Source organism: Salmo salar, chromosome 07 (assembly GCF_965601325.2).
Source record: "Salmo salar chromosome 07, fSalSal1, whole genome shotgun sequence".
Classification (NCBI taxonomy): Eukaryota; Metazoa; Chordata; class Actinopteri; order Salmoniformes; family Salmonidae; genus Salmo; species Salmo salar.
Genome location: NC_138297.1, coordinates 7,082,937 through 7,104,725, shown reverse-complemented (window position 1 = coordinate 7,104,725; position 21,789 = coordinate 7,082,937). Strand labels below are relative to the sequence as shown.

The following is a 21,789-nucleotide window of genomic DNA, read 5'->3' as shown; positions in this document are numbered from 1 at the left end:
CACTGCGAAATCGCTTTTGCCTTCTCCATGATGTTCTAGTGGTTAGGATTCGGCGCTCTCACCGCCGCATCCCAGGGTTGGTTCCCGGTCAGGGAATAATTTGCTTCTGGGGAAACACTAGGCAAAAATCAAAAACTTGGCACAACTGCAGAAAAAGTTATCCTTGTGTGAGCTGGAGACCGAAGGATTGTTGCAATTTTAAGTACTCTCTGCTGCTCTACCAACATTCCTATCAAAGGTCAACAATTGAAGATTTCGGCACTCAGGGAAAGTTAATTTGTTTGTCAAGCACATGTCAAAGTGCACTGCTGTCAAAACGTTGGCTTAAGCCACAAGAAAATACACAATCATTCGAGCCGGATTTGAACCAGCGACCTAAGGATTGTTGCACTTTCACCTACAGTCCTCCACTCTACCAACTGAGCTATCGAAGGTTGTCTAATTTAGACAAATGCCATCACCTAGATGGTCTGAAGTGCTGCAGACACATATGTTCCCGTTAAAAATGTAATCTGCTGAGTTTGGTGGTTTCGTGGAGATGCTGGAGATTGAACCCAGGTCCTCATTCAAGCAACCAACACTCTCTTCCGCTGAGCTACATCCCCTTTGATTGCAAGTAGTTGCGTTTGGGGATAGAGAAAAAGTGAGCCGACGGTAAAGAATGCTGTTTAGCCCCCTCACTGCGAAATCGCTTTTGCCTTCTCCACGATGTTCTCGTGGTTAGGATTCTGCGCTCTCACCGCCGCGTCCCGGGGTTTGTTCCCGGTCAGGGAATAATTTGCTTCTGGGGAAACACTAGGCAAAAATCAAAAACTTGGCACAACTGCAGAAAAAGTTATCCTCGTGTGAGCCAGTGACCGAAGGATTTTTGCAATTTTAAGTACTCTCTGCTGCTCTACCAACATTCCTATCAAAGGTCAACAATTGAAGATTTCGGCACTCAGGGAAAGTTAATTTGTTTGTCATGCACATGTCAAAGTGCACTGCTGTCAAAACGTTGGCGTAAGCCACAAGAAAATACACAATCCTTCGAGCCGGATTTGAACCAGCGACATAAGGATTGCTGCACTATCACCTACAGTCCTCCGCTCTACCAACTGAGCTATCGAAGGTTGTCTAATTTAGACAAATCTCATCACCTAGATGGTCTGAAGTGCTGCAGACACATATGTTCCCGTTAAAAATGTAATCTGCTGAGTTTGGTGGTTTCGTGGAGATGCTGGAGATTGAACCCAGGTCCTCATTCAAGCAACCAACACTATCTTCCGCTTAGCTACATCCCCTTTGATTGCAAGTAGTTGCGTTTGGGGATAGAGAAAAATTAGCCGACGGTAAAGAATGCTGTTTAGCCCCCTCACTGCGAAATCGCTTTTGCCTTCTCCATGATGTTCTAGTGGTTAGGATTCGGCGCTCTCACCGCCGCATCCCAGGGTTGGTTCCCGGTCAGGGAATAATTTGCTTCTGGGGAAACACTAGGCAAAAATCAAAAACTTGGCACAACTGCAGAAAAAGTTATCCTTGTGTGAGCTGGAGACCGAAGGATTGTTGCAATTTTAAGTACTGTCTGCTGCTCTACCAACATTCCTATCAAAGGTCAACAATTGAAGATTTCGGCACTCAGGGAAAGTTAATTTGTTTGTCAAGCACATGTCAAAGTGCACTGCTGTCAAAACGTTGGCTTAAGCCACAAGAAAATACACAATCATTCGAGCCGGATTTGAACCAGCGACCTAAGGATTGTTGCACTTTCACCTACAGTCCTCCGCTCTACCAACTGAGCTATCGAAGGTTGTCTAATTTAGACAAATGCCATCACCTAGATGGTCTGAAGTGCTGCAGACACATATGTTCCCGTTAAAAATGTAATCTGCTGAGTTTGGTGGTTTCGTGGAGATGCTGGAGATTGAACCCAGGTCCTCATTCAAGCAACCAACACTATCTTCCGCTTAGCTACATCCCCTTTGATTGCAAGTAGTTGCGTTTGGGGATAGAGAAAAAGTGAGCCGACGGTAAAGAATGCTGTTTAGCCCCCTCACTGCGAAATCGCTTTTGCCTTCTCCACGATGTTCTCGTGGTTAGGATTCTGCGCTCTCACCGCCGCATCCCGGGGTTTGTTCCCGGTCAGGGAATAATTTGCTTCTGGGGAAACACTAGGCAAAAATCAAAAACTTGGCACAACTGCAGAAAAAGTTATCCTCGTGTGAGCTGGAGACCGAAGGATTGTTGCAATTTTAAGTACTCTCTGCTGCTCTACCAACATTCCTATCAAAGGTCAACAATTGAAGATTTCGGCACTCAGGGAAAGTTAATTTGTTTGTCAAGCACATGTCAAAGTGCACTGCTGTCAAAACGTTGGCGTAAGCCACAAGAAAATACACAATCCTTCGAGCCGGATTTGAACCAGCGACATAAGGATTGCTGCACTTTCACCTACAGTCCTCCGCTCCACCAACTGAGCAATCGAAGGTTGTCTAATTTAGACAAATGCCATCACCTAGATGGTCTGAAGAGCTGCAGACACATATGTTCCCGTTAAAAATGTAATCTGCTGAGTTTGGTGGTTTCGTGGAGATGCTGGAGATTGAACCCAGGTCCTCATTCAAGCAACCAACACTCTCTTCCGCTGAGCTACATCCCCTTTGATTGCAAGTAGTTGCGTTTGGGGATAGAGAAAAAGTGAGCCGACGGTAAAGAATGCTGTTTATCCCCCTCACTGCGAAATCGCTTTTGCCTTCTCCACGATGTTCTCGTGGTTAGGATTCTGCGCTCTCACCGCCGCGTCCCGGGGTTTGTTCCCGGTCAGGGAATAATTTGCTTCTGGGAAAACGCTAGGCAAAAATCAAAAACTTGGCACAAGTGCAGAAAAAGTTATCCTTGTGTGAGCTGGAGACCGAAGGATTGTTGCAATTTTAAGTACTCTCTGCTGCTCTACCAACATTCCTATCAAAGGTCAACAATTGAAGATTTCGGCACTCAGGGAAAGTTAATTTGTTTGTCAAGCACATGTCAAAGTGCACTGCTGTCAAAACGTTGGCGTAAGCCACAAGAAAATACACAATCCTTCAAGCCGGATTTGAACCAGCGACCTAAGGATTGCTGCACTTTCACCTACAGTCCTCCGCTCCACCAACTGAGCAAGCGAAGGTTGTCTAATTTAGACAAATGCCATCACCTAGATGGTCTGAAGTGCTGCAGACACATATGTTCCCGTTAAAAATGTAATCTGCTGAGTTTGGTGGTTTCGTGGAGATGCTGGAGATTGAACCCAGGTCCTCATTCAAGCAACCAACACTATCTTCCGCTTAGCTACATCCCCTTTGATTGCAAGTAGTTGCGTTTGGGGATAGAGAAAAAGTGAGCCGACGGTAAAGAATGCTGTTTAGCCCCCTCACTGCGAAATCGCTTTTGCCTTCTCCACGATGTTCTAGTGGTTAGGATTCGGCGCTCTCACCGCCGCATCCCGGGGTTTGTTCCCGGTCAGGGAATAATTTGCTTCTGGGGAATTACTAGGCAAAAATCAAAAACTTGGCACAACTGCAGAAAAAGTTATCCTTGTGTGAGCTGGAGACCGAAGGATTGTTGCAATTTTAAGTACTCTCTGCTGCTCTACCAACATTCCTATCAAAGGTCAACAATTGAAGATTTCGGCACTCAGGGAAAGTTAATTTGTTTGTCAAGCACAGGTCAAAGTGCACTGCTGTCAAAACGTTGGCGTAAGCCACAAGAAAATACACAATCCTTCGAGCCGGATTTGAACCAGCGACCTAAGGATTGCTGCACTTTCACCTACAGTCCTCCGCTCTACCAACTGAGCTATCGAAGGTTGTCGAATTTAGACAAATGCCATCACCTAGATGGTCTGAAGTGCTGCAGACACATATGTTCCCGTTAAAAATGTAATCTGCTGAGTTTGGTGGTTTCGTGGAGATGCTGGAGATTGAACCCAGGTGCTCATTCAAGCAACCAACACTCTCTTCCGCTGAGCTACATCCCCTTTGATTGCCAGTAGTTGCGTTTGGGGATAGAGAAAAAGTGAGCCGACGGTAAAGAATGCTGTTTAGCCCCCTCACTGCGAAATCGCTTTTGCCTTCTCCACGATGTTCTCGTGGTTAGGATTCTGCGCTCTCACCGCCGCGTCCCGGGGTTTGTTCCCGGTCAGGGAATAATTTGCTTCTGGGGAAACACTAGGCAAAAATCAAAAACTTGGCACAAGTGCAGAAAAAGTTATCCTTGTGTGAGCTGGAGACCGAAGGATTGTTGCAATTTTAAGTACTCTCTGCTGCTCTACCAACATTCCTATCAAAGGTCAACAATTGAAGATTTCGGCACTCAGGGAACGTTAATTTGTTTGTCAAGCACATGTCAAAGTGCACTGCTGTCAAAACGTTGGCGTAAGCCACAAGAAAATACACAATCCTTCGAGCCGGATTTGAACCAGCGACCTAAGGATTGCTGCAATTTCACCTACAGTCCTCCACTCTACCAACTGAGCTATCGAAGGTTGTCGGATTTAGACAAATGCCATCACCTAGATGGTCTGAAGTGCTGCAGACACATATGTTCCCGTTAAAAATGTAATATGCTGAGTTTGGTGGTTTCGTGGAGATGCTGGAGATTGAACCTAGGTCCTCATTCAAGCAACCAACACTCTCTTCCGCTTAGCTACATCCCCTTTGATTGCAAGTAGTTGCGTTTGGGGATAGAGAAAAAGTGAGCCGACGGTAAAGAATGCTGTTTAGCCCCCTCACTGCGAAATCGCTTTTGCCTTCTCCACGATGTTCTCGTGGTTAGGATTCTGCGCTCTCACCGCCGCGTCCCGGGGTTTGTTCCCGGTCAGGGAATAATTTGCTTCTGGGGAAACACTAGGCAAAAATCAAAAACTTGGCACAACTGTAGAAAAAGTGATCCTTGTGTGAGCTGGAGACCGAAGGATTGTTGCAATTTTAAGTACTCTCTGCTGCTCTACCAACATTCCTATCAAAGGTCAACAATTGAAGATTTCGGCACTCAGGGAAAGTTAATTTGTTTGTCAAGCACATGTCAAAGTGCACTGCTGTCAAAACGTTGGCGTAAGCCACAAGAAAATACACAATCCTTCGAGCCGGATTTGAACCAGCGACATAAGGATTGCTGCACTTTCACCTACAGTCCTCCGCTCCACCAACTGAGCAATCGAAGGTTGTCTAATTTAGACAAATGCCATCACCTAGATGGTCTGAAGTGCTGCAGACACATATGTTCCCGTTAAAAATGTAATCTGCTGAGTTTGGTGGTTTCGTGGAGATGCTGGAGATTGAACCCAGGTCCTCATTCAAGCAACCAACACTCTCTTCCGCTGAGCTACATCCCCTTTGATTGCAAGTAGTTGCGTTTGGGGATAGAGAAAAAGTGAGCCGACGGTAAAGAATGCTGTTTACCCCCCTCACTGCGAAATCGCTTTTGCCTTCTCCACGATGTTCTCGTGGTTAGGATTCTGCGCTCTCACCGCCGCGTCCCGGGGTTTGTTCCCGGTCAGGGAATAATTTGCTTCTGGGAAAACGCTAGGCAAAAATCAAAAACTTGGCACAAGTGCAGAAAAAGTTATCCTTGTGTGAGCTGGAGACCGAAGGATTGTTGCAATTTTAAGTACTCTCTGCTGCTCTACCAACATTCCTATCAAAGGTCAACAATTGAAGATTTCGGCACTCAGGGAAAGTTAATTTGTTTGTCAAGCACATGTCAAAGTGCACTGCTGTCAAAACGTTGGCGTAAGCCACAAGAAAATACACAATCCTTCAAGCCGGATTTGAACCAGCGACCTAAGGATTGCTGCACTTTCACCTACAGTCCTCCGCTCCACCAACTGAGCAATCGAAGGTTGTCTAATTTAGACAAATGCCATCACCTAGATGGTCTGAAGTGCTGCAGACACATATGTTCCCGTTAAAAATGTAATCTGCTGAGTTTGGTGGTTTCGTGGAGATGCTGGAGATTGAACCCAGGTCCTCATTCAAGCAACCAACACTATCTTCCGCTTAGCTACATCCCCTTTGATTGCAAGTAGTTGCGTTTGGGGATAGAGAAAAAGTGAGCCGACGGTAAAGAATGCTGTTTAGCCCCCTCACTGCGAAATCGCTTTTGCCTTCTCCACGATGTTCTAGTGGTTAGGATTCGGCGCTCTCACCGCCGCATCCCGGGGTTTGTTCCCGGTCAGGGAATAATTTGCTTCTGGGGAATTACTAGGCAAAAATCAAAAACTTGGCACAACTGCAGAAAAAGTTATCCTTGTGTGAGCTGGAGACCGAAGGATTGTTGCAATTTTAAGTACTCTCTGCTGCTCTACCAACATTCCTATCAAAGGTCAACAATTGAAGATTTCGGCACTCAGGGAAAGTTAATTTGTTTGTCAAGCACAGGTCAAAGTGCACTGCTGTCAAAACGTTGGCGTCAGCCACAAGAAAATACACAATCCTTCGAGCCGGATTTGAACCAGCGACCTAAGGATTGCTGCACTTTCACCTACAGTCCTCCGCTCTACCAACTGAGCTATCGAAGGTTGTCGAATTTAGACAAATGCCATCACCTAGATGGTCTGAAGTGCTGCAGACACATATGTTCCCGTTAAAAATGTAATCTGCTGAGTTTGGTGGTTTCGTGGAGATGCTGGAGATTGAACCCAGGTGCTCATTCAAGCAACCAACACTCTCTTCCGCTGAGCTACATCCCCTTTGATTGCCAGTAGTTGCGTTTGGGGATAGAGAAAAAGTGAGCCGACGGTAAAGAATGCTGTTTAGCCCCCTCACTGCGAAATCGCTTTTGCCTTCTCCACGATGTTCTCGTGGTTAGGATTCTGCGCTCTCACCGCCGCGTCCCGGGGTTTGTTCCCGGTCAGGGAATAATTTGCTTCTGGGGAAACACTAGGCAAAAATCAAAAACTTGGCACAAGTGCAGAAAAAGTTATCCTTGTGTGAGCTGGAGACCGAAGGATTGTTGCAATTTTAAGTACTCTCTGCTGCTCTACCAACATTCCTATCAAAGGTCAACAATTGAAGATTTCGGCACTCAGGGAACGTTAATTTGTTTGTCAAGCACATGTCAAAGTGCACTGCTGTCAAAACGTTGGCGTAAGCCACAAGAAAATACACAATCCTTCGAGCCGGATTTGAACCAGCGACCTAAGGATTGCTGCAATTTCACCTACAGTCCTCCACTCTACCAACTGAGCTATCGAAGGTTGTCGGATTTAGACAAATGCCATCACCTAGATGGTCTGAAGTGCTGCAGACACATATGTTCCCGTTAAAAATGTAATATGCTGAGTTTGGTGGTTTCGTGGAGATGCTGGAGATTGAACCTAGGTCCTCATTCAAGCAACCAACACTCTCTTCCGCTTAGCTACATCCCCTTTGATTGCAAGTAGTTGCGTTTGGGGATAGAGAAAAAGTGAGCCGACGGTAAAGAATGCTGTTTAGCCCCCTCACTGCGAAATCGCTTTTGCCTTCTCCACGATGTTCTCGTGGTTAGGATTCTGCGCTCTCACCGCCGCGTCCCGGGGTTTGTTCCCGGTCAGGGAATAATTTGCTTCTGGGGAAACACTAGGCAAAAATCAAAAACTTGGCACAACTGTAGAAAAAGTGATCCTTGTGTGAGCTGGAGACCGAAGGATTGTTGCAATTTTAAGTACTCTCTGCTGCTCTACCAACATTCCTATCAAAGGTCAACAATTGAAGATTTCGGCACTCAGGGAAAGTTAATTTGTTTGTCAAGCACATGTCAAAGTGCACTGCTGTCAAAACGTTGGCGTAAGCCACAAGAAAATACACAATCCTTCGAGCCGGATTTGAACCAGCGACATAAGGATTGCTGCACTTTCACCTACAGTCCTCCGCTCCACCAACTGAGCAATCGAAGGTTGTCTAATTTAGACAAATGCCATCACCTAGATGGTCTGAAGTGCTGCAGACACATATGTTCCCGTTAAAAATGTAATCTGCTGAGTTTGGTGGTTTCGTGGAGATGCTGGAGATTGAACCCAGGTCCTCATTCAAGCAACCAACACTCTCTTCCGCTGAGCTACATCCCCTTTGATTGCAAGTAGTTGCGTTTGGGGATAGAGAAAAAGTGAGCCGACGGTAAAGAATGCTGTTTACCCCCCTCACTGCGAAATCGCTTTTGCCTTCTCCACGATGTTCTCGTGGTTAGGATTCTGCGCTCTCACCGCCGCGTCCCGGGGTTTGTTCCCGGTCAGGGAATAATTTGCTTCTGGGAAAACGCTAGGCAAAAATCAAAAACTTGGCACAAGTGCAGAAAAAGTTATCCTTGTGTGAGCTGGAGACCGAAGGATTGTTGCAATTTTAAGTACTCTCTGCTGCTCTACCAACATTCCTATCAAAGGTCAACAATTGAAGATTTCGGCACTCAGGGAAAGTTAATTTGTTTGTCAAGCACATGTCAAAGTGCACTGCTGTCAAAACGTTGGCGTAAGCCACAAGAAAATACACAATCCTTCGAGCCGGATTTGAACCAGCGACCTAAGGATTGCTGCACTTTCACCTACAGTCCTCCGCTCCACCAACTGAGCAATCGAAGGTTGTCTAATTTAGACAAATGCCATCACCTAGATGGTCTGAAGTGCTGCAGACACATATGTTCCCGTTAAAAATGTAATCTGCTGAGTTTGGTGGTTTCGTGGAGATGCTGGAGATTGAACCCAGGTCCTCATTCAAGCAACCAACACTATCTTCCGCTTAGCTACATCCCCTTTGATTGCAAGTAGTTGCGTTTGGGGATAGAGAAAAAGTGAGCCGACGGTAAAGAATGCTGTTTAGCCCCCTCACTGCGAAATCGCTTTTGCCTTCTCCACGATGTTCTAGTGGTTAGGATTCGGCGCTCTCACCGCCGCATCCCGGGGTTTGTTCCCGGTCAGGGAATAATTTGCTTCTGGGGAAACACTAGGCAAAAATCAAAAACTTGGCACAACTGCAGAAAAAGTTATCCTTGTGTGAGCTGGAGACCGAAGGATTGTTGCAATTTTAAGTACTCTCTGCTGCTCTACCAACATTCCTATCAAAGGTCAACAATTGAAGATTTCGGCACTCAGGGAAAGTTAATTTGTTTGTCAAGCACAGGTCAAAGTGCACTGCTGTCAAAACGTTGGCGTAAGCCACAAGAAAATACACAATCCTTCGAGCCGGATTTGAACCAGCGACCTAAGGATTGCTGCACTTTCACCTACAGTCCTCCGCTCTACCAACTGAGCTATCGAAGGTTGTCGAAATTAGACAAATGCCATCACCTAGATGGTCTGAAGTGCTGCAGACACATATGTTCCCGTTAAAAATGTAATCTGCTGAGTTTGGTGGTTTCGTGGAGATGCTGGAGATTGAACCCAGGTGCTCATTCAAGCAACCAACACTCTCTTCCGCTGAGCTACATCCCCTTTGATTGCCAGTAGTTGCGTTTGGGGATAGAGAAAAAGTGAGCCGACGGTAAAGAATGCTGTTTAGCCCCCTCACTGCGAAATCGCTTTTGCCTTCTCCACGATGTTCTCGTGGTTAGGATTCTGCGCTCTCACCGCCGCGTCCCGGGGTTTGTTCCCGGTCAGGGAATAATTTGCTTCTGGGGAAACACTAGGCAAAAATCAAAAACTTGGCACAAGTGCAGAAAAAGTTATCCTTGTGTGAGCTGGAGACCGAAGGATTGTTGCAATTTTAAGTACTCTCTGCTGCTCTACCAACATTCCTATCAAAGGTCAACAATTGAAGATTTCGGCACTCAGGGAACGTTAATTTGTTTGTCAAGCACATGTCAAAGTGCACTGCTGTCAAAACGTTGGCGTAAGCCACAAGAAAATACACAATCCTTCGAGCCGGATTTGAACCAGCGACCTAAGGATTGCTGCAATTTCACCTACAGTCCTCCACTCTACCAACTGAGCTATCGAAGGTTGTCGGATTTAGACAAATGCCATCACCTAGATGGTCTGAAGTGCTGCAGACACATATGTTCCCGTTAAAAATGTAATATGCTGAGTTTGGTGGTTTCGTGGAGATGCTGGAGATTGAACCTAGGTCCTCATTCAAGCAACCAACACTCTCTTCCGCTTAGCTACATCCCCTTTGATTGCAAGTAGTTGCGTTTGGGGATAGAGAAAAAGTGAGCCGACGGTAAAGAATGCTGTTTAGCCCCCTCACTGCGAAATCGCTTTTGCCTTCTCCACGATGTTCTCGTGGTTAGGATTCTGCGCTCTCACCGCCGCGTCCCGGGGTTTGTTCCCGGTCAGGGAATAATTTGCTTCTGGGGAAACACTAGGCAAAAATCAAAAACTTGGCACAACTGTAGAAAAAGTTATCCTTGTGTGAGCTGGAGACCGAAGGATTGTTGCAATTTTAAGTACTCTCTGCTGCTCTACCAACATTCCTATCAAAGGTCAACAATTGAAGATTTCGGCACTCAGGGAAAGTTAATTTGTTTATCAAGCACATGTCAAAGTGCACTGCTGTCAAAACGTTGGCGTAAGCCACAAGAAAATATACAATCCTTCGAGCCGGATTTGAACCAGCGACCTAAGGATTGCTGCACTTTCACCTACAGTCCTCCGCTCTACCAACTGAGCTATCGAAGGTTGTCGAATTTAGACAAATGCCATCACCTAGATGGTCTGAAGTGCTGCAGACACATATGTTCCCGTTAAAAATGTAATTTGCTGAGTTTGGTGGTTTCGTGGAGATGCTGGAGATTGAACCCAGGTCCTCATTCAAGCAACCAACACTATCTTCCGCTTAGCTACATCCCCTTTGATTGCAAGTAGTTGCGTTTGGGGATAGAGAAAAAGTGAGCCGACGGTAAAGAATGCATTTTAGCCCCCTCACTGCGAAATCGCTTTTGCCTTCTCCACGATGTTCTCGTGGTTAGGATTCTGCGCTCTCACCGCCGCGTCCCGGGGTTTGTTCCCGGTCAGGGAATAATTTGCTTCTGGGGAAACACTAGGCAAAAATCAAAAACTTGGCACAAGTGCAGAAAAAGTTATCCTTGTGTGAGCTGGAGACCGAAGGATTGTTGCAATTTTAAGTACTCTCTGCTGCTCTACCAACATTCCTATCAAAGGTCAACAATTGAAGATTTCGGCACTCAGGGAACGTTAATTTGTTTGTCAAGCACATGTCAAAGTGCACTGCTGTCAAAACGTTGGCGTAAGCCACAAGAAAATACACAATCCTTCGAGCCGGATTTGAACCAGCGACCTAAGGATTGCTGCACTTTCACCTACAGTCCTCCGCTCTACCAACTGAGCTATCGAAGGTTTTCGGATTTAGACAAATGCCATCACCTAGATGGTCTGAAGTGCTGCAGACACATATGTTCCCGTTAAAAATGTAATATGCTGAGTTTGGTGGTTTCGTGGAGATGCTGGAGATTGAACCTAGGTCCTCATTCAAGCAACCAACACTCTCTTCCGCTTAGCTACATCCCCTTTGATTGCAAGTAGTTGCGTTTGGGGATAGAGAAAAAGTGAGCCGACGGTAAAGAATGCTGTTTAGCCCCCTAACTGCGAAATCGCTTTTGCCTTCTCCACGATGTTCTCGTGGTTAGGATTCTGCGCTCTCACCGCCGCGTCCCGGGGTTTGTTCCCGGTCAGGGAATAATTTGCTTCTGGGGAAACACTAGGCAAAAATCAAAAACTTGGCACAACTGCAGAAAAAGTTATCCTTGTGTGAGCTGGAGACCGAAGGATTGTTGCAATTTTAAGTACTCTCTGCTGCTCTACCAACATTCCTATCAAAGGTCAATAATTGAAGATTTCGGCACTCAGGGAACGTTAATTTGTTTGTCAAGCACATGTCAAAGTGCACTGCTGTCAAAACGTTGGCGTAAGCCACAAGAAAAGATACAATCCTTCGAGCCGGATTTGAACCAGCGACCTAAGGATTGCTGCACTTTCACCTACAGTCCTCTGCTCTACCAACTGAGCTATCGAAGGTTGTCGGATTTAGACAAATGCCATCACCTAGATGGTCTGAAGTGCTGCAGACACATATGTTCCGTTAAAAATGTAATATGCTGAGTTTGGTGGTTTCGTGGAGATGCTGGAGATTGAACCTAGGTCCTCATTCAAGCAACCAACACTCTCTTCCGCTTAGCTACATCCCCTTTGATTGCAAGTAGTTGCGTTTGGGGATAGAGAAAAAGTGAGCCGACGGTAAAGAATGCTGTTTAGCCCCCTCACTGCGAAATCGCTTTTGCCTTCTCCACGATGTTCTCGTGGTTAGGATTCTGCGCTCTCACCGCCGCGTCCCGGGGTTTGTTCCCGGTCAGGGAATAATTTGCTTCTGGGGAAACACTAGGCAAAAATCAAAAACTTGGCACAACTGTAGAAAAAGTTATCCTTGTGTGAGCTGGAGACCGAAGGATTGTTGCAATTTTAAGAACTCTCTGCTGCTCTACCAACATTCCTATCAAAGGTCAACAATTGAAGATTTCGGCACTCAGGGAAAGTTAATTTGTTTGTCAAGCACATGTCAAAGTGCACTGCTGTCAAAACGTTGGCGTAAGCCACAAGAAAATATACAATCCTTCGAGCCGGATTTGAACCAGCGACCTAAGGATTGCTGCACTTTCACCTACAGTCCTCCGCTCTACCAACTGAGCTATCGAAGGTTGTCGAATTTAGACAAATGCCATCACCTAGATGGTCTGAAGTGCTGCAGACACATATGTTCCCGTTAAAAATGTAATCTGCTGAGTTTGGTGGTTTCGTGGAGATGCTGGAGATTGAACCCAGGTCCTCATTCAAGCAACCAACACTCTCTTCCGCTGAGCTACATCCCTTTGATTGCAAGTAGTTGCGTTTGGGGATAGAGAAAAAGTGAGCCGACGGTAAAGAATGCTGTTTAGCCCCCTCACTGCGAAATCGCTTTTGCCTTCTCCACGATGTTCTCGTGGTTAGGATTCTGCGCTCTCACCGCCGCGTCCCGGGGTTTGTTCCCGGTCAGGGAATAATTTGCTTCTGGGGAAACACTAGGCAAAAATCAAAAACTTGGCACAACTGCAGAAAAAGTTATCCTTGTGTGAGCTGGAGACCGAAGGATTGTTGCAATTTTAAGTACTCTCTGCTGCTCTACCAACATTCCTATCAAAGGTCAACAATTGAAGATTTCGGCACTCAGGGAAAGTTAATTTGTTTGTCATGCACATGTCAAAGTGCACTGCTGTCAAAACGTTGGCGTAAGCCACAAGAAAATACACAATCCTTCGAGCCGGATTTGAACCAGCGACCTAAGGATTGCTGCACTATCACCTACAGTCCGCCGCTCTACCAACTGAGCTATCGAAGGTTGTCTAATTTAGACAAATCTCATCACCTAGATGGTCTGAAGTGCTGCAGACACATATGTTCCCGTTAAAAATGTAATCTGCTGAGTTTGGTGGTTTCGTGGAGATGCTGGAGATTGAACCCAGGTCCTCATTCAAGCAACCAACACTATCTTCCGCTTAGCTACATCCCCTTTGATTGCAAGTAGTTGCGTTTGGGGATAGAGAAAAATGAGCCGACGGTAAAGAATGCTGTTTAGCCCCCTCACTGCGAAATCGCTTTTGCCTTCTCCACGATGTTCTAGTGGTTAGGATTCGGCGCTCTCACCGCCGCATCCCAGGGTTTGTTCCCGGTCAGGGAATAATTTGCTTCTGGGGAAACACTAGGCAAAAATCAAAAACTTGGCACAACTGCAGAAAAAGTTATCCTTGTGTGAGCTGGAGACCGAAGGATTGTTGCAATTTTAAGAACTCTCTGCTGCTCTACCAACATTCCTATCAAAGGTCAACAATTGAAGATTTCGGCACTCAGGGAAAGTTAATTTGTTTGTCAAGCACATGTCAAAGTGCACTGCTGTCAAAACGTTGGCTTAAGCCACAAGAAAATACACAATCATTCGAGCCGGATTTGAACCAGCGATCTAAGGATTGTTGCACTTTCACCTACAGTCCTCCACTCTACCAACTGAGCTATCGAAAGTTGTCTAATTTATACAAATGCCATCACCTAGATGGTCTGAAGTGCTGCAGACACATATGTTCCCGTTAAAAATTTAATCTGCTGAGTTTGGTGGTTTCGTGGAGATGCTGGAGATTGAACCCAGGTCCTCATTCAAGCAACCAACACTATCTTCCGCTTAGCTACATCCCCTTTGATTGCAAGTAGTTGCGTTTGGGGATAGAGAAAAAGTGAGCCGACGGTAAAGAATGCTGTTTAGCCCCCTCACTGCGAAATCGCTTTTGCCTTCTCCACGATGTTCTCGTGGTTAGGATTCTGCGCTCTCACCGCCGCATCCCGGGGTTTGTTCCCGGTCAGGGAATAATTTGCTTCTGGGGAAACACTAGGCAAAAATCAAAAACTTGGCACAACTGGAGAAAAAGTTATCCTTGTGTGAGCTGGAGACCGAAGGATTGTTGCAATTTTAAGTACTCTCTGCTGCTCTACCAACATTCCTATCAAAGGTCAACAATTGAAAATTTCGGCACTCAGGGAAAGTTAATTTGTTTGTCAAGCACATGTCAAAGTGCACTGCTGTCAAAACGTTGGCGTAAGCCACAAGAAAATACACAATCCTTCGAGCCGGATTTGAACCAGGGACCTAAGGATTGCTGCACTTTCACCTACAGTCCTCCGCTCTACCAACTGAGCTATCGAAGGTTGTCTAATTTAGACAAATGCCATCACCTAGATGGTCTGAAGTGCTGCAGACACATATGTTCCCGTTAAAAATGTAATTTGCTGAGTTTGGTGGTTTCGTGGAGATGCTGGAGATTGAACCCAGGTCCTCATTCAAGCAACCAACACTATCTTCCGCTTAGCTACATCCCCTTTGATTGCAAGTAGTTGCGTTTGGGGATAGAGAAAAAGTGAGCCGACGGTAAAGAATGCATTTTAGCCCCCTCACTGCGAAATCGCTTTTGCCTTCTCCACGATGTTCTCGTGGTTAGGATTCTGCGCTCTCACCGCCGCGTCCCGGGGTTTGTTCCCGGTCAGGGAATAATTTGCTTCTGGGGAAACACTAGGCAAAAATCAAAAACTTGGCACAAGTGCAGAAAAAGTTATCCTTGTGTGAGCTGGAGACCGAAGGATTGTTGCAATTTTAAGTACTCTCTGCTGCTCTACCAACATTCCTATCAAAGGTCAACAATTGAAGATTTCGGCACTCAGGGAACGTTAATTTGTTTGTCAAGCACATGTCAAAGTGCACTGCTGTCAAAACGTTGGCGTAAGCCACAAGAAAATACACAATCCTTCGAGCCGGATTTGAACCAGCGACCTAAGGATTGCTGCACTTTCACCTACAGTCCTCCGCTCTACCAACTGAGCTATCGAAGGTTTTCGGATTTAGACAAATGCCATCACCTAGATGGTCTGAAGTGCTGCAGACACATATGTTCCCGTTAAAAATGTAATATGCTGAGTTTGGTGGTTTCGTGGAGATGCTGGAGATTGAACCTAGGTCCTCATTCAAGCAACCAACACTCTCTTCCGCTTAGCTACATCCCCTTTGATTGCAAGTAGTTGCGTTTGGGGATAGAGAAAAAGTGAGCCGACGGTAAAGAATGCTGTTTAGCCCCCTAACTGCGAAATCGCTTTTGCCTTCTCCACGATGTTCTCGTGGTTAGGATTCTGCGCTCTCACCGCCGCGTCCCGGGGTTTGTTCCCGGTCAGGGAATAATTTGCTTCTGGGGAAACACTAGGCAAAAATCAAAAACTTGGCACAAGTGCAGAAAAAGTTATCCTTGTGTGAGCTGGAGACCGAAGGATTGTTGCAATTTTAAGTACTCTCTGCTGCTCTACCAACATTCCTATCAAAGGTCAATAATTGAAGATTTCGGCACTCAGGGAACGTTAATTTGTTTGTCAAGCACATGTCAAAGTGCACTGCTGTCAAAACGTTGGCGTAAGCCACAAGAAAAGATACAATCCTTCGAGCCGGATTTGAACCAGCGACCTAAGGATTGCTGCACTTTCACCTACAGTCCTCTGCTCTACCAACTGAGCTATCGAAGGTTGTCGGATTTAGACAAATGCCATCACCTAGATGGTCTGAAGTGCTGCAGACACATATGTTCCGTTAAAAATGTAATATGCTGAGTTTGGTGGTTTCGTGGAGATGCTGGAGATTGAACCTAGGTCCTCATTCAAGCAACCAACACTCTCTTCCGCTTAGCTACATCCCCTTTGATTGCAAGTAGTTGCGTTTGGGGATAGAGAAAAAGTGAGCCGACGGTAAAGAATGCTGTTTAGCCCCCTCACTGCGAAATCGCTTTTGCCTTCTCCACGATGTTCTCGTGGTTAGGATTCTGCGCTCTCACCGCCGCGTCCCGGGGTTTGTTCCCGGTCAGGGAATAATTTGCTTCTGGGGAAACACTAGGCAAAAATCAAAAACTTGGCACAACTGTAGAAAAAGTTATCCTTGTGTGAGCTGGAGACCGAAGGATTGTTGCAATTTTAAGAACTCTCTGCTGCTCTACCAACATTCCTATCAAAGGTCAACAATTGAAGATTTCGGCACTCAGGGAAAGTTAATTTGTTTGTCAAGCACATGTCAAAGTGCACTGCTGTCAAAACGTTGGCGTAAGCCACAAGAAAATATACAATCCTTCGAGCCGGATTTGAACCAGCGACCTAAGGATTGCTGCACTTTCACCTACAGTCCTCCGCTCTACCAACTGAGCTATCGAAGGTTGTCGAATTTAGACAAATGCCATCACCTAGATGGTCTGAAGTGCTGCAGACACATATGTTCCCGTTAAAAATGTAATCTGCTGAGTTTGGTGGTTTCGTGGAGATGCTGGAGATTGAACCCAGGTCCTCATTCAAGCAACCAACACTCTCTTCCGCTGAGCTACATCCCTTTGATTGCAAGTAGTTGCGTTTGGGGATAGAGAAAAAGTGAGCCGACGGTAAAGAATGCTGTTTAGCCCCCTCACTGCGAAATCGCTTTTGCCTTCTCCACGATGTTCTCGTGGTTAGGATTCTGCGCTCTCACCGCCGCGTCCCGGGGTTTGTTCCCGGTCAGGGAATAATTTGCTTCTGGGGAAACACTAGGCAAAAATCAAAAACTTGGCACAACTGCAGAAAAAGTTATCCTTGTGTGAGCTGGAGACCGAAGGATTGTTGCAATTTTAAGTACTCTCTGCTGCTCTACCAACATTCCTATCAAAGGTCAACAATTGAAGATTTCGGCACTCAGGGAAAGTTAATTTGTTTGTCATGCACATGTCAAAGTGCACTGCTGTCAAAACGTTGGCGTAAGCCACAAGAAAATACACAATCCTTCGAGCCGGATTTGAACCAGCGACCTAAGGATTGCTGCACTTTCACCTACAGTCCTCCGCTCTACCAACTGAGCTATCGAAGGTTTTCGGATTTAGACAAATGCCATCACCTAGATGGTCTGAAGTGCTGCAGACACATATGTTCCCGTTAAAAATGTAATATGCTGAGTTTGGTGGTTTCGTGGAGATGCTGGAGATTGAACCTAGGTCCTCATTCAAGCAACCAACACTCTCTTCCGCTTAGCTACATCCCCTTTGATTGCAAGTAGTTGCGTTTGGGGATAGAGAAAAAGTGAGCCGACGGTAAAGAATGCTGTTTAGCCCCCTAACTGCGAAATCGCTTTTGCCTTCTCCACGATGTTCTCGTGGTTAGGATTCTGCGCTCTCACCGCCGCGTCCCGGGGTTTGTTCCCGGTCAGGGAATAATTTGCTTCTGGGGAAACACTAGGCAAAAATCAAAAACTTGGCACAAGTGCAGAAAAAGTTATCCTTGTGTGAGCTGGAGACCGAAGGATTGTTGCAATTTTAAGTACTCTCTGCTGCTCTACCAACATTCCTATCAAAGGTCAATAATTGAAGATTTCGGCACTCAGGGAACGTTAATTTGTTTGTCAAGCACATGTCAAAGTGCACTGCTGTCAAAACGTTGGCGTAAGCCACAAGAAAAGATACAATCCTTCGAGCCGGATTTGAACCAGCGACCTAAGGATTGCTGCACTTTCACCTACAGTCCTCTGCTCTACCAACTGAGCTATCGAAGGTTGTCGGATTTAGACAAATGCCATCACCTAGATGGTCTGAAGTGCTGCAGACACATATGTTCCGTTAAAAATGTAATATGCTGAGTTTGGTGGTTTCGTGGAGATGCTGGAGATTGAACCTAGGTCCTCATTCAAGCAACCAACACTCTCTTCCGCTTAGCTACATCCCCTTTGATTGCAAGTAGTTGCGTTTGGGGATAGAGAAAAAGTGAGCCGACGGTAAAGAATGCTGTTTAGCCCCCTCACTGCGAAATCGCTTTTGCCTTCTCCACGATGTTCTCGTGGTTAGGATTCTGCGCTCTCACCGCCGCGTCCCGGGGTTTGTTCCCGGTCAGGGAATAATTTGCTTCTGGGGAAACACTAGGCAAAAATCAAAAACTTGGCACAACTGTAGAAAAAGTTATCCTTGTGTGAGCTGGAGACCGAAGGATTGTTGCAATTTTAAGAACTCTCTGCTGCTCTACCAACATTCCTATCAAAGGTCAACAATTGAAGATTTCGGCACTCAGGGAAAGTTAATTTGTTTGTCAAGCACATGTCAAAGTGCACTGCTGTCAAAACGTTGGCGTAAGCCACAAGAAAATATACAATCCTTCGAGCCGGATTTGAACCAGCGACCTAAGGATTGCTGCACTTTCACCTACAGTCCTCCGCTCTACCAACTGAGCTATCGAAGGTTGTCGAATTTAGACAAATGCCATCACCTAGATGGTCTGAAGTGCTGCAGACACATATGTTCCCGTTAAAAATGTAATCTGCTGAGTTTGGTGGTTTCGTGGAGATGCTGGAGATTGAACCCAGGTCCTCATTCAAGCAACCAACACTCTCTTCCGCTGAGCTACATCCCTTTGATTGCAAGTAGTTGCGTTTGGGGATAGAGAAAAAGTGAGCCGACGGTAAAGAATGCTGTTTAGCCCCCTCACTGCGAAATCGCTTTTGCCTTCTCCACGATGTTCTCGTGGTTAGGATTCTGCGCTCTCACCGCCGCGTCCCGGGGTTTGTTCCCGGTCAGGGAATAATTTGCTTCTGGGGAAACACTAGGCAAAAATCAAAAACTTGGCACAACTGCAGAAAAAGTTATCCTTGTGTGAGCTGGAGACCGAAGGATTGTTGCAATTTTAAGTACTCTCTGCTGCTCTACCAACATTCCTATCAAAGGTCAACAATTGAAGATTTCGGCACTCAGGGAAAGTTAATTTGTTTGTCATGCACATGTCAAAGTGCACTGCTGTCAAAACGTTGGCGTAAGCCACAAGAAAATACACAATCCTTCGAGCCGGATTTGAACCAGCGACCTAAGGATTGCTGCACTATCACCTACAGTCCGCCGCTCTACCAACTGAGCTATCGAAGGTTGTCTAATTTAGACAAATCTCATCACCTAGATGGTCTGAAGTGCTGCAGACACATATGTTCCCGTTAAAAATGTAATCTGCTGAGTTTGGTGGTTTCGTGGAGATGCTGGAGATTGAACCCAGGTCCTCATTCAAGCAACCAACACTATCTTCCGCTTAGCTACATCCCCTTTGATTGCAAGTAGTTGCGTTTGGGGATAGAGAAAAATGAGCCGACGGTAAAGAATGCTGTTTAGCCCCCTCACTGCGAAATCGCTTTTGCCTTCTCCACGATGTTCTAGTGGTTAGGATTCGGCGCTCTCACCGCCGCATCCCAGGGTTTGTTCCCGGTCAGGGAATAATTTGCTTCTGGGGAAACACTAGGCAAAAATCAAAAACTTGGCACAACTGCAGAAAAAGTTATCCTTGTGTGAGCTGGAGACCGAAGGATTGTTGCAATTTTAAGTACTCTCTGCTGCTCTACCAACATTCCTATCAAAGGTCAACAATTGAAGATTTCGGCACTCAGGGAAAGTTAATTTGTTTGTCAAGCACATGTCAAAGTGCACTGCTGTCAAAACGTTGGCTTAAGCCACAAGAAAATACACAATCATTCGAGCCGGATTTGAACCAGCGATCTAAGGATTGTTGCACTTTCACCTACAGTCCTCCACTCTACCAACTGAGCTATCGAAAGTTGTCTAATTTATACAAATGCCATCACCTAGATGGTCTGAAGTGCTGCAGACACATATGTTCCCGTTAAAAATTTAATCTGCTGAGTTTGGTGGTTTCGTGGAGATGCTGGAGATTGAACCCAGGTACTCATTCAAGCAACCAACACTCTCTTCCGCTGAGCTACATCCCTTTGATTGCAAGTAGTTGCGTTTGGGGATAGAGAAAAAGTGAGCCGACGGTAAAGAATGCTGTTTAGCCCCCTCACTGCGAAATCGCTTTTGCCTTCTCCACGATGTTCTCGTGGTTAGGATTCTGCGCTCTCACCGCCGCGTCCCGGGGTTTGTTCCCGGTCAGGGAATAATTTGCTTCTGGGGAAACACTAGGCAAAAATCAAAAACTTGGCACAACTGCAGAAAAAGTTATCCTTGTGTGAGCTGGAGACCGAAGGATTGTTGCAATTTTAAGTACTCTCTGCTGCTCTACCAACATTCCTATCAAAGGTCAACAATTGAAGATTTCGGCACTCAGGGAAAGTTAATTTGTTTGTCATGCACATGTCAAAGTGCACTGCTGTCAAAACGTTGGCGTAAGCCACAAGAAAATACACAATCCTTCGAGCCGGATTTGAACCAGCGACCTAAGGATTGCTGCACTATCACCTACAGTCCGCCGCTCTACCAACTGAGCTATCGAAGGTTGTCTAATTTAGACAAATCTCATCACCTAGATGGTCTGAAGTGCTGCAGACACATATGTTCCCGTTAAAAATGTAATCTGCTGAGTTTGGTGGTTTCGTGGAGATGCTGGAGATTGAACCCAGGTCCTCATTCAAGCAACCAACACTATCTTCCGCTTAGCTACATCCCCTTTGATTGCAAGTAGTTGCGTTTGGGGATAGAGAAAAATGAGCCGACGGTAAAGAATGCTGTTTAGCCCCCTCACTGCGAAATCGCTTTTGCCTTCTCCACGATGTTCTAGTGGTTAGGATTCGGCGCTCTCACCGCCGCATCCCAGGGTTTGTTCCCGGTCAGGGAATAATTTGCTTCTGGGGAAACACTAGGCAAAAATCAAAAACTTGGCACAACTGCAGAAAAAGTTATCCTTGTGTGAGCTGGAGACCGAAGGATTGTTGCAATTTTAAGTACTCTCTGCTGCTCTACCAACATTCCTATCAAAGGTCAACAATTGAAGATTTCGGCACTCAGGGAAAGTTAATTTGTTTGTCAAGCACATGTCAAAGTGCACTGCTGTCAAAACGTTGGCTTAAGCCACAAGAAAATACACAATCATTCGAGCCGGATTTGAACCAGCGATCTAAGGATTGTTGCACTTTCACCTACAGTCCTCCACTCTACCAACTGAGCTATCGAAAGTTGTCTAATTTATACAAATGCCATCACCTAGATGGTCTGAAGTGCTGCAGACACATATGTTCCCGTTAAAAATTTAATCTGCTGAGTTTGGTGGTTTCGTGGAGATGCTGGAGATTGAACCCAGGTCCTCATTCAAGCAACCAACACTATCTTCCGCTTAGCTACATCCCCTTTGATTGCAAGTAGTTGCGTTTGGGGATAGAGAAAAAGTGAGCCGACGGTAAAGAATGCTGTTTAGCCCCCTCACTGCGAAATCGCTTTTGCCTTCTCCACGATGTTCTCGTGGTTAGGATTCTGCGCTCTCACCGCCGCATCCCGGGGTTTGTTCCCGGTCAGGGAATAATTTGC

At 45.9% G+C, this 21,789-nt stretch overlaps 22 non-coding genes across 22 annotated transcripts; all 22 read right to left on the bottom strand.

The window, feature by feature from the left end:
- Positions 1–1,025: 1,025 nt before the first annotated feature.
- On the bottom strand, positions 1,026–1,112 carry trnay-gua (transfer RNA tyrosine (anticodon GUA)). Its single transcript is given in 2 exon segments — positions 1,026–1,061; positions 1,076–1,112. It is a non-coding gene; the product is annotated as a tRNA-Tyr (tRNA).
- A 590-nt stretch (positions 1,113–1,702) lies between these two features.
- trnay-gua (transfer RNA tyrosine (anticodon GUA)) lies at positions 1,703–1,789 on the bottom strand. The gene is given in 2 exon segments: positions 1,703–1,738; positions 1,753–1,789. It is a non-coding gene; the product is annotated as a tRNA-Tyr (tRNA).
- A 1,947-nt stretch (positions 1,790–3,736) lies between these two features.
- On the bottom strand, positions 3,737–3,823 carry trnay-gua (transfer RNA tyrosine (anticodon GUA)). The gene is given in 2 exon segments: positions 3,737–3,772; positions 3,787–3,823. It is a non-coding gene; the product is annotated as a tRNA-Tyr (tRNA).
- A 591-nt stretch (positions 3,824–4,414) lies between these two features.
- On the bottom strand, positions 4,415–4,501 carry trnay-gua (transfer RNA tyrosine (anticodon GUA)). The gene is given in 2 exon segments: positions 4,415–4,450; positions 4,465–4,501. It is a non-coding gene; the product is annotated as a tRNA-Tyr (tRNA).
- A 1,947-nt stretch (positions 4,502–6,448) lies between these two features.
- Positions 6,449–6,535, bottom strand: trnay-gua (transfer RNA tyrosine (anticodon GUA)). Its single transcript is given in 2 exon segments — positions 6,449–6,484; positions 6,499–6,535. It is a non-coding gene; the product is annotated as a tRNA-Tyr (tRNA).
- Positions 6,536–7,126: 591 nt separating this feature from the next.
- trnay-gua (transfer RNA tyrosine (anticodon GUA)) lies at positions 7,127–7,213 on the bottom strand. Its single transcript is given in 2 exon segments — positions 7,127–7,162; positions 7,177–7,213. It is a non-coding gene; the product is annotated as a tRNA-Tyr (tRNA).
- Positions 7,214–9,160: 1,947 nt separating this feature from the next.
- On the bottom strand, positions 9,161–9,247 carry trnay-gua (transfer RNA tyrosine (anticodon GUA)). Its single transcript is given in 2 exon segments — positions 9,161–9,196; positions 9,211–9,247. It is a non-coding gene; the product is annotated as a tRNA-Tyr (tRNA).
- A 591-nt stretch (positions 9,248–9,838) lies between these two features.
- trnay-gua (transfer RNA tyrosine (anticodon GUA)) lies at positions 9,839–9,925 on the bottom strand. The gene is given in 2 exon segments: positions 9,839–9,874; positions 9,889–9,925. It is a non-coding gene; the product is annotated as a tRNA-Tyr (tRNA).
- Positions 9,926–10,516: 591 nt separating this feature from the next.
- On the bottom strand, positions 10,517–10,603 carry trnay-gua (transfer RNA tyrosine (anticodon GUA)). Its single transcript is given in 2 exon segments — positions 10,517–10,552; positions 10,567–10,603. It is a non-coding gene; the product is annotated as a tRNA-Tyr (tRNA).
- A 591-nt stretch (positions 10,604–11,194) lies between these two features.
- trnay-gua (transfer RNA tyrosine (anticodon GUA)) lies at positions 11,195–11,281 on the bottom strand. The gene is given in 2 exon segments: positions 11,195–11,230; positions 11,245–11,281. It is a non-coding gene; the product is annotated as a tRNA-Tyr (tRNA).
- A 591-nt stretch (positions 11,282–11,872) lies between these two features.
- trnay-gua (transfer RNA tyrosine (anticodon GUA)) lies at positions 11,873–11,959 on the bottom strand. The gene is given in 2 exon segments: positions 11,873–11,908; positions 11,923–11,959. It is a non-coding gene; the product is annotated as a tRNA-Tyr (tRNA).
- Positions 11,960–12,549: 590 nt separating this feature from the next.
- trnay-gua (transfer RNA tyrosine (anticodon GUA)) lies at positions 12,550–12,636 on the bottom strand. Its single transcript is given in 2 exon segments — positions 12,550–12,585; positions 12,600–12,636. It is a non-coding gene; the product is annotated as a tRNA-Tyr (tRNA).
- Positions 12,637–13,226: 590 nt separating this feature from the next.
- Positions 13,227–13,313, bottom strand: trnay-gua (transfer RNA tyrosine (anticodon GUA)). The gene is given in 2 exon segments: positions 13,227–13,262; positions 13,277–13,313. It is a non-coding gene; the product is annotated as a tRNA-Tyr (tRNA).
- Positions 13,314–14,581: 1,268 nt separating this feature from the next.
- trnay-gua (transfer RNA tyrosine (anticodon GUA)) lies at positions 14,582–14,668 on the bottom strand. Its single transcript is given in 2 exon segments — positions 14,582–14,617; positions 14,632–14,668. It is a non-coding gene; the product is annotated as a tRNA-Tyr (tRNA).
- A 591-nt stretch (positions 14,669–15,259) lies between these two features.
- On the bottom strand, positions 15,260–15,346 carry trnay-gua (transfer RNA tyrosine (anticodon GUA)). The gene is given in 2 exon segments: positions 15,260–15,295; positions 15,310–15,346. It is a non-coding gene; the product is annotated as a tRNA-Tyr (tRNA).
- Positions 15,347–15,937: 591 nt separating this feature from the next.
- trnay-gua (transfer RNA tyrosine (anticodon GUA)) lies at positions 15,938–16,024 on the bottom strand. Its single transcript is given in 2 exon segments — positions 15,938–15,973; positions 15,988–16,024. It is a non-coding gene; the product is annotated as a tRNA-Tyr (tRNA).
- A 590-nt stretch (positions 16,025–16,614) lies between these two features.
- Positions 16,615–16,701, bottom strand: trnay-gua (transfer RNA tyrosine (anticodon GUA)). The gene is given in 2 exon segments: positions 16,615–16,650; positions 16,665–16,701. It is a non-coding gene; the product is annotated as a tRNA-Tyr (tRNA).
- Positions 16,702–17,291: 590 nt separating this feature from the next.
- On the bottom strand, positions 17,292–17,378 carry trnay-gua (transfer RNA tyrosine (anticodon GUA)). Its single transcript is given in 2 exon segments — positions 17,292–17,327; positions 17,342–17,378. It is a non-coding gene; the product is annotated as a tRNA-Tyr (tRNA).
- A 591-nt stretch (positions 17,379–17,969) lies between these two features.
- On the bottom strand, positions 17,970–18,056 carry trnay-gua (transfer RNA tyrosine (anticodon GUA)). The gene is given in 2 exon segments: positions 17,970–18,005; positions 18,020–18,056. It is a non-coding gene; the product is annotated as a tRNA-Tyr (tRNA).
- A 590-nt stretch (positions 18,057–18,646) lies between these two features.
- trnay-gua (transfer RNA tyrosine (anticodon GUA)) lies at positions 18,647–18,733 on the bottom strand. The gene is given in 2 exon segments: positions 18,647–18,682; positions 18,697–18,733. It is a non-coding gene; the product is annotated as a tRNA-Tyr (tRNA).
- A 590-nt stretch (positions 18,734–19,323) lies between these two features.
- Positions 19,324–19,410, bottom strand: trnay-gua (transfer RNA tyrosine (anticodon GUA)). Its single transcript is given in 2 exon segments — positions 19,324–19,359; positions 19,374–19,410. It is a non-coding gene; the product is annotated as a tRNA-Tyr (tRNA).
- Positions 19,411–20,677: 1,267 nt separating this feature from the next.
- On the bottom strand, positions 20,678–20,764 carry trnay-gua (transfer RNA tyrosine (anticodon GUA)). Its single transcript is given in 2 exon segments — positions 20,678–20,713; positions 20,728–20,764. It is a non-coding gene; the product is annotated as a tRNA-Tyr (tRNA).
- Between the last annotated feature and the right edge of the window lie 1,025 nt (positions 20,765–21,789).